Here is a 13,045-nt window from a genome sequence, read left to right as displayed (position 1 = left end):
AATGTTGATTCCCCTGCAGTTGCCTTAAATCAGTACAGCTAATGTAATTTATCACAAACACATGTTGCTTAACTCGATCAAAATTAGAAGAATAAAATAAGTTTCACAAGTACTGGTTGATTGATTTGGAAATGCACAATTGGTCCAGTGTGTTCTCATTTGTAAAGTAGAAACTATAGTAAGCCTTTATAAAACAAAAAAAGAACATTATTTACCTCTAGTACAGTGGTTCTCAGAAACTTTTTGGGCCTCTTGTCTGTGGTACTGTGACAATAACATTGAACCAGTTTGTTACAGACCTTCAACAAGTCTGACATAAACAATTTTGTCTGTTAATTAAACCATTCTAAAAAAAAAAGAGCACAAAAATGCTTAACATAAAAAAGAACAGTCCTGCTAGCAAGCAGTTTGAACTGCCTCTGGGTTTCTGATCGCATCATCCATTCCACGTTTTTTAAATCCATTGATGGAAATGTCCAGTCCACTTTTAATGTTTTTAAGTTAATTGGCTTCATCACTGCCATTCTCAACTCCCTGATGGGTGAAAGTATTATTGCCGATCCAATCAAAATAGCCAATGAAGCCCAAATACTGTAAAGTATCGGCCCGTTATGCGGTATAGCCTGGGTTAAGATGTAATTATAAATAAATAAATAAATAAATAAAACCTGAACCTTCTCATGCCCCGCCATGATACAGTATGCCCCCCAGTTTGAGAACCGCTGCTCTAGAGCAACAATATTCTTCTTACAGTTTTGCTGCTTATGTATTTGTTTTCAGGTTTTGGTGTATCTGTAAATGAGGTGAAGCTTGTCAGTCCTGCTACACAACAAGTGGGCCCTAATTAAGCAGTAGAAAAGGGCTTCACCTGCCTCTTTCCATTAGATGTCCCTAACCGAAGTGAGACGGTAAAGCCCTCTTATTGGGGTTCTATTGCTATTAGAAAATGGCTGTGTTAAAATAAAAATGAAGTGATTTTATGTAGTACTAGTGTGGTCTGCTAGCCTTCAATAAGCTTCTTTCTTGCCACCCATCCATACAGGACAGCTTTGTGTAGGGACCAGCTTATTGTTGATGTGTGAACACTGACTCCCATCTCAGACGTAGAACTTTGCAGATCTCTCAACATCATTGTTGGCTTCAGAGTGACATCCCAAACCAGTTTCCTGCTTGCCTGGCTGCTCAGTTTGGGAAGACGACCTGATCTGGGTAGTGTCTGGGTGTTATGATGCATCTTCCACTTCTTAATGATGGACTTCACTGTGCTGAGAGGGATAATCAGCGCCTTTGATTTTTTTTGTACCCTTCTCCTGCTTTGTGCCTCTCTACCACTCCCTGACTTGTTTCAAATACCTAGAGCATTTTTTTTGCACTTTAGCCTGCTGGTAACACAAAGTAAATCATGCTGCTGCACTGTATGCATTGGTCTATAATGCAAATAAAAGATTATTTTAAATTGAAACTAAATGATTTTAGGGTTTTACTTGGTCTACTTAGTCTTTACTTGGTCTGCTTAGTAGCCTAGACAATTAACACACAATAGATCATGGTCCTATACAGTTAGCACATGTGTGCAGTCTATTGCTCCCAACATGCTGGGAAAACCAGAAATGTCATAGAAATTTGTTTTCAAGCCTTGTAAGTACACCCTGACTTCAGTGAAAATTGGGTACTTGGGTGTTCGTCTCAAATACATTGAGCACAACTGGCCACAACAGAAAAAGCGTACTAGGAAATGCCAGAAACAAAATGATGCAATTGTAAGTGTTGCAATGCCTGCAGCTTTAGTACATCTCATTACAATATTTTTGATCCCTCATTTGCACTATATCCACCCTGTTTTCACGAATTTCTGCAAGAATATCCAGAATCACATATTAATTTAAGGCTAAATCACAAATAAGGACTGCAGCTGCAAAGCATTCATTAAAATGACGCTAACAGCGTTGTATTTGTTTAGTACATTTCACGCTACACCGATTGGTTTGCGTGTGGTTTGCAATGATTGCGACAGACGCAACATACATGTCAATATTTAATACATCTACCCCTTAATCGGTTAAATATACCGGCCATTAGTTGATTAATCCGTCCACATTTTTAATATTTTTCCATATGGAATGTCGCTGTGCTGTCCTGCATTAGTAATACCAAAAAAAAAAAAAACAACATTTTTATTATTGTTTTTATTTGATTTTCAAAAATGTTACCTTTCCATCCTATTACCCTAATAAAACAGATAAAGGGACCAGGTAACTCAGTCACACAAGCCCCAGCAGCACAGTTCCTTATACTGTTTAATCACTCTGGGGTAACCATTAAACAAACAAAATTATTAGCAGTGCACAAACACTAAACAAGCTTTATAACTAAATTAACAGTTTATTATGTTGGTGAAGATAAAGGTGCCACACTGGATTTTATCAAAGCGTTCACCATAGCTCTGGTTAGAATGCACACAAGTTTACAGACAATCATTTAAATCAACATAGATAAATATTCCAGTTCCAAATACATTTATACATCCATAGCACACTATCAGCAATCCTTGTGTTAAACATGACAACAATTATAATTTTTACACAACTTTAACTCCTTTTTATACAAGTTTAAAACCAGTGTCCTGCCACCAGAGAGAGCGCTTCAAATCAGCACTTCTCTAAATAGCAGCACACATTTCTCTCTCTACCCAGAATGCATTTTTAATACATGATTAGTCTACATTGAAAGACAGTATCCATAGGGCTTGTACTAAAACTGAGACTTTCTTTCATCAAGAACAAAAAGGGAAATTTCATAAATGAACACTGTATTTACACAATTTTGACAGGTTGATTTGGAACAGAGATTAAATATAGTTTGAAAGATAACATTCAAGGCCCTTTACCAGAGAGTAGGGACCTCATATTGAACAATCAGGTTAAATGATCTCTCCAATCCATTTTCTAATTAGAAGCCAGGAAAAGGTCATTTGTCAGAAAGGAATAAAACAGTTTCAATAAAACTGTCCAGAAACTACTACGAACTATCATTTAAAGAGCAGCTTGCCTAGGGGTATGAAATATCAGAGTTATCTTTCTGCTCATCTCCAATCACTGCTTTTCCAGTGATCCACATGTCTTTAATGTTTTCTCTTGAAATAGAATTCAGGGACGCAGAGGAAATGCAGTATTGAGTAGCCTGAAAGGAATAATAACGTGTGCATCTTTTATATAGGCAACTGTGAGACTTACGAGATGCAAGTAATGTATATTAGGTCAGATTTACTGTCCACATGTTGTAGTGGACATGTGGAACCACAAAGCTATTAATGTATCTAAATGTCTAAATGGATCATATCTGGCTTACACTGTAAGTACAATGCTGGAAACCGGAGCCCTAATGTAATACAATTCTTTTCTTCATGGTAAAAGACATCATAGCTGTCTGCTGGATGGCTGAGTTTACATTCAGCTTATATTGCTTGTGACAGTGAGCTTGTAAGGAACCACGATGTAAGTTTAAATAACTGGTGGTATGCAATCCCATGAATACATGTGAATTGGAGTGCTTGCCTTCATGCCTTGCAGATCCTTCCAGCCTGAATCAAGCTTGACTGTTCACTGAATATTCAAAATAGACTTATTTTCTAATACATCATATTAAACTCTGCAGGATAGAGAACCATCATAAAGGTTTATTGCAGGTATACTATGGTGAAAGCCTAGAAAAGTGTTGTACAGCATAGTAAGAGACACAAAAAAGCATTGCCAAACTGGCAAATGAAAACTTGATAATTAACCATGCACGGTAAATGTTTAGCATATGTACTGTATGGGGAAAATATTACAAACTGTAAAGCTACTGTGCAAATCTACTTTCTAAAGTTTTCTTTATGTAATAATAATAATAATAATAATAATAATAATAATAATAATAATAATAATAATAATAATAATAATAATAAATAATACCTACTTTATAGAACATATTCAATGCCAATCTCTAGCCTGGAGACAGTGTTTGAAAGTGATGTTGTATAAATCACATAAAGCATGATTCTTTGCTAGATAGAGCCCTTGGTGTGATTATTGAGCAGCTGATTTGTGCCCGATAAGTACCAGTTTCTGAGGTAGTCATATAAATTCCAATCAGAGTGGCCTAATCTTCAATAATATTCCTTGCGCCGTGTGTGTAACTATGATTGGCCTTGTAAGTATGATGATGGTTGAGTTTTGCTGACATAGGGAATGAACATTTAGAAATAGAGTCAAAATAAACACTCAAAGGTGCTTCTCTTGGTTGGAGATAACTGACAAACCCAGAGGGTTTTCTTTCATCTAGGTGGCTATATAGATCCTGTTAATCAAAGTTGTTTACAGTTGAAGTAAACAACTTCTTTGTGAAAAACAAACCCAGTTACAAAGCTAGTAGGAAATCACATGGGTAGACTTTAGAGTGTTATTCACAGAAGTGGTGCAAATTGAAATCTGGGTGACAACTTAAAACTTTCTCCTAGATTGCTGGTGTAGGTAATTGCAGATACTGTACATCAGATATAATCAGAGGTTCCACAGTGCATTATGGTCCTCCAGACAAGTGCAATACAGAATGATGAAGAATCAAACTTCCCAATCGCTTGTTCCTGAGTGATTACAAAAGCAAGAATAGTAAAACAGATGCAAGCCATGGGCTCTGAGTCTGGGAGGAGATCTCAGCACGGGTTGCAATAAGACACTTTTCCAGCCAGGACTGGAGAGAGTCTGGCATGCAGTCTCCAATCTAGCTTAATGATTCCAGGCAGTTTTGGAAGCTGAGGCTAATGCAAAACTAGAAAATGTAATTGAATTCCTTTCTTCCACCAAGGAGATAAAGAACACATTCTGAAACTGAGTGACACTGAACTTATTTCTTCTGTAGTCTAAATATGTCCAATGAAAATATGTCAAAAAACTTTGATTGCATTCCTAGCTTTCATTAGCACAAATCCAGACTGAGGGTATCTGAAGTATTGGTGGTAAACTATGAGGGAATTTCCAACAATGGCTAGCACCGGTATATGCTTGTCAGAGCTATTGGTTTGCTGGTTTTCAACTGGTCATGCTGGTTCAGGAGACTTAGTGCTGGTTAAGATGATCGCTACATTTAAAATTCAGGTGACTGGTTCCAGAGATATACAGTATCCTCAATTAGCCAACCATTACCTAAATTGTGATAATTGGATAAAAACATATCTATATCTACAAAGGTAAGGTAATGTAAGGACATGTTGGGGAAAGAGCTACACATGGCCATATCCAATGAAGCGTACCTCCCCATTGGCTGACATCATAGACTCTTCATAACACTCCCCCAATGACATTTAGAGCGCCTAGTGACTTTACCCCCTTTTCTCTCCCAAATTTAGTTCACAAGAGCGCAGGAGAACTGACAGTTAGTGGCAATTCTGCTGCCAAGCCAATCACGTTTTATACCCAGGAGCGTGACAGCGCTGCAGGAGTCTGCTTGAGCTCACCTGGCAGCTGGCCTCTAGGGGGCAGGATAAGGTGAGTCATTTCCTGCAGTTCCCTTTAACCCATGGGAGCGACAGAGCCAATGTAATGCTCCTTATGGAATTCTCATTGGAGAATGTGGCCCATCCAGGGTGCAAACCTGCTTTGATCTGGCAGCATGACTCACACTGCTCATCACAAGAGCTGCTTGGGGACATCAGAAGATTCACAGTGCGAAATATCTAAGGGAGGTTAGACAGTTGCAAGGGCAGTTGACAATTTTTCTTTTTTTTATTAATACAGGGAAAGTTTGTCAAAAGGCCAGAAAAAGACTAATGAGAATTTCATTTTCCAAAATCATCAGCCAATAATAAGAAGATAGAGGAATTAAATGAAGAACAAAGGGTTTTAATTTCTAATCACTTTGGCAAGAGGGCACAGTTAATGTTGTTAGCCGTGTATAATAACTGCTTCAGCTGTGATGACTGTCCTTAAAAACAGGAGGATTTCATCACTGCCCTTGGTGTATATACTTGCTTGATGTTTTTGAATTCTCTTTGTAATGTCCCTGTTTCTCTGTACGTCTCAAATGATCAAAATATTAATCACACTGATGAGTTTGTCCCAATGACTTTCTCCAGGAAAAACATTTTCCATTTTAAAGAAATAAATACAAATGTAATAAGCAGCTGGCATGATGCCTCAAGACTTGTAGAAAATGTGTAGAAAATATTATGATGCATTAATAAAAAGACAAAACTTTTTGACAAGAGGCCATTATAAGTTATGTTCACATGTCAGTGATTTTCAGAATACACAAATGCAAAGAATATCAAGATTTGAATGATTTTCTATAAGAAGAGTTTATGATTTTTGTAGCTCCTAGGTGCTGGGTCTTTTCTTCTGAAACATCTAAGTAGCCTGTAGTGACACCTCACAGTAATGCATTTTATCAATGGCTCAGTGTTATGTATGCTTCTTTGTGCTTATAAGCATAGCTCAGTATTTGGTATGCTGTGTGGTCCAGTGGTTAAAGAAAATGATTTATAACCAGGAGGTGCCTGGTTCAAATCCTGGCTCACTCACTGTGTGACCTTGGACAAGTCATTTAACCTCGTTGTACTCTGTCTTTTGAGTGAGACACAGTTGTAAGTGACTACAGCTGATACATAGTTCACACATCCTAGTCTCTGTTAGCTGCCTTGGATAAAGGTGTCTGTTAAATAATATTATAATAATAGTCCTTTAACTGCTCAAACTGCTCAGTTGTTTCATGACAATTTTCATACCAATTATTTTGTTTTCCTGGGGCAAAATATACACCGATGCTAAAATAAAATAAAAAAAATGGGCTCAGTGCCCAGGATTGCAATTGTTGTACTTATGACAAGAATTTAAAAGTAATAGACCAAATTGGGAATCCCCAAAATCTGCAGTTTCATAAGGTGCAGTTTTTACCGGCAGTTACATAGGTATTACCATTGTACATTTAAGTACACCGTTGCTTTGTGCAAATATCCACTTGTATGGTTCCCCCAGCTGTCCATATTATCACAGCGGAAAGGTTTTGAAACTACCCACTTGTCTTCCTGATGAAAACTGTGTCAGTGTATTCACTAGGTATTACCATTGAACTTCAGCAGCCTGGATGAGCACTGCACGAGGTGCTGAAACCATTGAATCGCAGTAACCTGGATTAACACTGTCCAAGGTTCTGAAACAGCCTGTATGTTTCCTGAAGCATTACAGTAAAGCACCTGCCTCTTACACAGAGGCACACTACCTACCATGCAGTCCTATTCATTACTTCACAGTCATTTATGGTTCCTCTGGGACCCATCCCCTTGGGTAATTTGAGTGGGTAGTAAATGATTGGTGAGGTTGTGCAATATCTAATTCAATTTTATTTCTCAATTTTTCAGTAAAAGGACATCCTATCTCTTCAGGGAACACATTTAATTGCCAATCCTTTGACTGAGCACATCATTCAGCTATATGCCCCAACATCCTCCTGTCCTCCTTCAACCCCCTTGAAAGAAACATGTGAGGCATTAGGATAAGAAAAAGAGAAGGTTATTTTTATTCCAAGTCCTCAGGGTTTCATTACCAGAAATCTGTTTTCTGTTTTGTTTGGAAAACAGAGCAATTAGCAGGCATGTCACACTTGTACCCTCACAGTGTTTAAAGGTGATCCTCTCTGATTTCTACAGTAGTTAAACATCGTCGGACATCTGCACTGGATAATTACCAGCTTCTCATCTTCCAGACAGCTCTTTTGTCATCTGCTTTCCTTATCCCAGCCCTTTGTAACCTGCACATGGTATTGAACAACTACAGTATTACATATTGATGTTATGTTTTATATTTGTTTTATTTTGAATCCAATGTTATTTGTTTCTTTATTTATTAATTGATCACATTTTGATCATAATGTATGTTTTTTCTTGTGCTCAAACGTCCAATTTGAATGTTACCTCAGTGCTGTAATCCACTTACCAATAAGCTGACAAGCCAATTACTCTCTGAACTAAAATAACATATCTTCTTCTTCTTCTTCTTCTTGTTATTTTACCTATTCACACCAGCGATGACAACAATCAGAAATTGTGACAGATGACAGTTGTGTGCAGTACGCTTAGGCATCTGGTTTCCAGTCACAGAGGTGATATTGTAAATGATCTACAGTGTTATTCACATGGGTTACAGGTCACACCAAAGTCAGCTCCTTTATCCTAGGTACATTTATACTTCAGTAAAATAGGTATACAGTTAAATGTACTCGCTACCTCACACACAGTATGAAGCCCAGTATTATTGTTCATATTAAAAGGCAGAAATGAATTTTGCTTTTTTCTACTGCATTTGTCTTGTTAAGTATTCTGCCTCAATGAAAATAAACAACTGTATTAAAACCTAAAATAACAGACTTCTCAACAGGGGGTACTTCAGTAATCTAATCACGCTCTGCTGGTGATGTCAATGATTTTGAGCCAAACACTCCACTTTAAGCCCTAACATGTAATTAAAATGTTTGGAAACCATTACATTCATCGTCAAGGGAAGGAAGATCCAAGAACATAATGACAAATGAGTTAAACTTTGGAAAAAAAAAAACAGCAAAAAAATTGATAAAATAAAGGAAAAGCAATTCCTGAGCTACGTTTTCTGAAAACATGTTTTTTGTTAAGATCTGGCCATACAGATGATCTTATTGAGCCTTGACTGTCGTATCTAGTAAAACAGCTGTGTGAGCTGGGTAAGGAGCCATGTTGTAATTAAAGTCTCCCGCTGAAGAGATTTGCATGCTATCGACCCGTGTCAGTCACTGAGGGTCCCAAAGCATGTTGAGCCTGATCTGATTTGCCTCACACAAAGGTGTGCTTGTGCCACAGCGGCTTGCAATGATAAGACTGCCATTTGTTGAATAGTGGCTGACATATAGATAAGCCCCAGGACTTGATCCCTTCGTCTTGAACCAAAACTGTCAGAAAACAATATAAAAAAGGGCTCTGGAAGATTCTACATTGAGCCTTACAGATCCTACAACCTTTATGGGGAAAATATTATAAACTATAAATCTTGTTAACTGCCAAATTCAACCCCCCTCTCCCCCCCCAAAAAAAAAAAAAAATGAGTTCAACGAGTTTAGAAATCATCTCTAGTTGTGTAGAGTTTATACTTGCTGTCTCTCCAGTCTCCATTCTGCTCTGAATGGCTATTAGTCGCTATTAGTCATCTCCCTAGTCCTTTAGTAGGCTACTGTACTTTCACTGTCAGTCATTTCTGACAGATTTCGCTGACTGAAGCAGCGCTAGAATGCTCTCATTCGTTTAAATGACTGTCAAACACTTTCATTTGCCATCTACAGGGCTTTTCATTTTAAGCACCTACTTGGAAATTAGCGCGATAACGGGGTAAGCTTTTGGTTTAGGTTTGCAGTGATAGTTACTAATTTGATTTGAAAATGGGGCGCAAGAGGAAAATTCTTAATGAGTATTGTGGCCAATACCCTGACCGAAGGCTGAAGTCTCTGCGGCAGGAAAAAGAGGGCCAGTCTGCCTGCCCTTCCAGTGAGTCCAGATGTGCTGAAACAGGAGAGGGGCGGAGCTCACATTCAGAATAATAAGTGCAAGTTACTTCTGTTCAACTATTTCATGTCTGTTCTGTGCAAATTATTTTTACTTCTAAATGTATGCTATAAAAGTCTATCTAATACTCCTTTATACTGCGTTTTCTACGGTTTATTTGTGTCCATTTTGTAATTTGTGTAGGACCTTTATCTACACAAGCTATAGCTCCGCTGTGACCAAACATTATTTCAATTAGAATGTTGGTAACCATGGTTTTGTTGCATTTTGAATATGATAAAAAGAGTGTCGCTAAATAAGCCAATTTCACCCATTCTCTGAATGAATTGAAAAATCAAGATTGAAAAAAAAGGTAAATTCTTTCTAAAATAAACGTTGATATTAATCGTCGATTTTGCAACCAAAAAAACCATCGAATAGTAGCAAGCCTTATTATAAGTCATGCCCACATTAGAATCTATTAGAGCAACTACACTTTCAATTTGCAGAGAGTGAAACTCAGAAACTCAATGATAAAACATTCCAAGTGTTTACATCACAGCATATTGATATAAACAGATAGAGAAAACATATTTTGGGATAGAGTAAAACCTGTGCAATTCAACAGCGCTTGGGACTGGAAAATTGTGCAAGATTAGACTATGTGCAGGATTAGACTATGTGCTGGATTAGAGAGTTACTGTAAAAATAAATCTAACACTGTACCTAAAAATGGTAAAATTACAAAATTATGTGAACCATTTAGAAAAGAAACAACTTTATTACTGTACATACAAAGTGTAATAAACATAATAATGCCTCAGCATCTTTAAACACAGCACAAGCCTGTTTAACCCATTCACAGGCATAAAAAAACAATTACTTGTTTGCACTGTACTAGCAGGATTCAGATGCTTTCTGTTGGCATTCACTCAGGCTTTCTCCGTTTCTCTTTTAAGTTGTCATGTTTTCCTTCCAGAATGTCTGAACTCTTTTGAACTCTTCAGTTAGCTGTTTTTGTGTTCGTTCTGGTAAACATTGAGCTTTTTTGATAGGTGCATGTTTTTTTTTTTTTTTTTTTTTTTTTTTTTCAAGAGATAGCTTGTTGTGTGGATGTTTAGACATTTATTTGCTGTTCAACTGCACAATTCAAACATGTGAGTATATACACAACATCTTGCTTTTGTTTTTATACTAGTTTTAAACTTAGAAAAAAACCCCACAGATTGCACTATCAGATTAAAATTTATTTTAAGCAGAAGAAACTTGCCAGATGCCAAAATAGACAATTTCCACATTGTATACAGTATCACAGTATTTATTTCAATAGGGATATGGAACCAAAATTCATGCAGAATTATACAGAATGCTGGTAAGTAGAAGGGCTGGATTAGACAGGTTTTACTGCATTAGCTGTCTTTAACAAATAATAAGGCTGTCCTGCCTCTAAAATCAAATGCTGTCACTAGGGGTTCAACTGCCATCCTGTCCGATTGAATGCCATTGAGATTGGCGTTTGGGTGAGCAAGATCTCCCAGAGGGCTACAGGGAATGTAAATTGATTTAGTTACGGAGCATTACAGGATTGTGGCTTACATCTCCAGGGCCTGGAAAGGCTCCAACTTGGATTGGATTGTGATTTCAGGAAAAGCCATTTTCATTCAATACCTTTCTGAGGCATGAGCCCTGGCAGTTTTACAACATTAAAATCCCATATAATGCATAGCCTGTTTACCCCATACACTCCCATTCCAAAAACGAATTCTGCCAATTGAGAAATAACACGAAGCTCATGGAAAGTCTTCAGCTTAAGTTCCACTATCATCAGGAGAAAAAAAAACCTGAAACTTATGATGCAAAAAGCAAATATCACACCATCATTCAGTGCTGCTTGTCTGTCTCAGGCAGTTCCGTTGCAGAAACGTCTTGAGGTAAAATCAAGACCAAGTCATTTAATGGTATTAGATCAATACATGTTGAGATCCCACTGCACTTAATGGATATCTTGAAAATCCCTTACTTGAATTTGAAGATAATCTATGCAGGGATACTAAGATGTTTAGTAAACCAGAGGTCTGAATGGAATAAATGTTCACCACAGTTGTTTAGTATTCCTAGAAACAGATAACCCGTTGGGGTACCACAGTTCTTCTGAAACTGGTAATTAAATGAGTTTGCATATATCTGAAAAGCAGATAATTACAGTGTATCTCCAGGGTTGTCAAGATATTTGACAACACATTACATTATTTGTCACTAGCTAAACTGTAATTTCAATGTACTAACATAGTAATTGCACACATCGTTGTGTAGGGTAGTTAACATGCAACAACATAATTTTAAAATAGAAAATGTTTGCAGTCACTAGATTCTTTTTTAATCTCACTGTATAATCGCAATGTCTCTGTTGATTTAAAATGTAAACACTATCTATCCACACATGCAATTACTAATTGCAGAGACACCTCATTTAAAGCAGTTGTAATGGTGTGAAATAGGCAACAGATGTCCCACTATCAAGCACCACAAACCTGCAGTGGTCTCAATACTTTTTGAAGACACTGTACAGTAGCACAGAGCAAAAGAGATTGATATCCGTGGATCAATAATTCAAATTGAGTGTGACCGGAATCTGACCTTATTCTGAGTTACTCCATAAGGGGTAGCAAGGTAGTTAGAAGTAGTAAACTGGATTTTTAAACTTTAGTAATGACATGAACGACACATGCTCTTACATTAGCAACAGTGACCTGATAATGTGGCCAATTCCTATATTAATGAGTTATTAGTTAAACTTTTATTGCTAGCGATGAACCTCTTGCAGTTCACTTCCATGAATTATAAAACAAAAACACCCCAGCATATAGCAGCTTGTGCAGTCACTAACTGGACAGACATTTTGATTAAATGTGGTGTCACAGACATCACTGATTTTTGCATCCCTGACATTCGTCACTGTTGTAATCCAGTTTCATTACAGCACATATGACTCTGATATTTATAGTTGGGTGGGAAAGTGCTTCTGTATCTAAGGCTGCACATATTACTGATGAATCACAAGAAGCAGGATCTCCTCATACAGAATGGAACCCAACCCAACAATTTTGATCTTCACAATCCTTTAAAGGATTGGATTCAGTAATCACTGACAACTAGTCATGTATCCTACAAGAACAATGAAAACACCTTGCAAATGAAACAGAGTGTCAGGAATATAATTTCCTAATGAGGAATAGAGACCCCTGGAGTCTCCAAATGACAAAGTATCTCATGTATCCACACTGGCAGGATCAGCCAAGCACAGGCAGCATGTGGGAGTTGAGACGAGAGGAATTGACCACCAATTAGCCTTACTGCTCTAGAGAACTGGCTCCGAGGGACTGTCATGACAGGGGATGTTCTCTCCACTATTAATACTGTCGACTGTCAAAACAAATGAAATCCATGAAAACAGTATTGCTGACAGTTTATTCCATTTCACATGACCATGTGGTGTACAGGTTCATG

The sequence above is a fragment of the Polyodon spathula genome, chromosome 20 (genome assembly GCF_017654505.1).
Source record: "Polyodon spathula isolate WHYD16114869_AA chromosome 20, ASM1765450v1, whole genome shotgun sequence".
Taxonomy (NCBI): Eukaryota; Metazoa; Chordata; class Actinopteri; order Acipenseriformes; family Polyodontidae; genus Polyodon; species Polyodon spathula.
Note: the sequence above shows the minus strand (reverse complement) of the source record.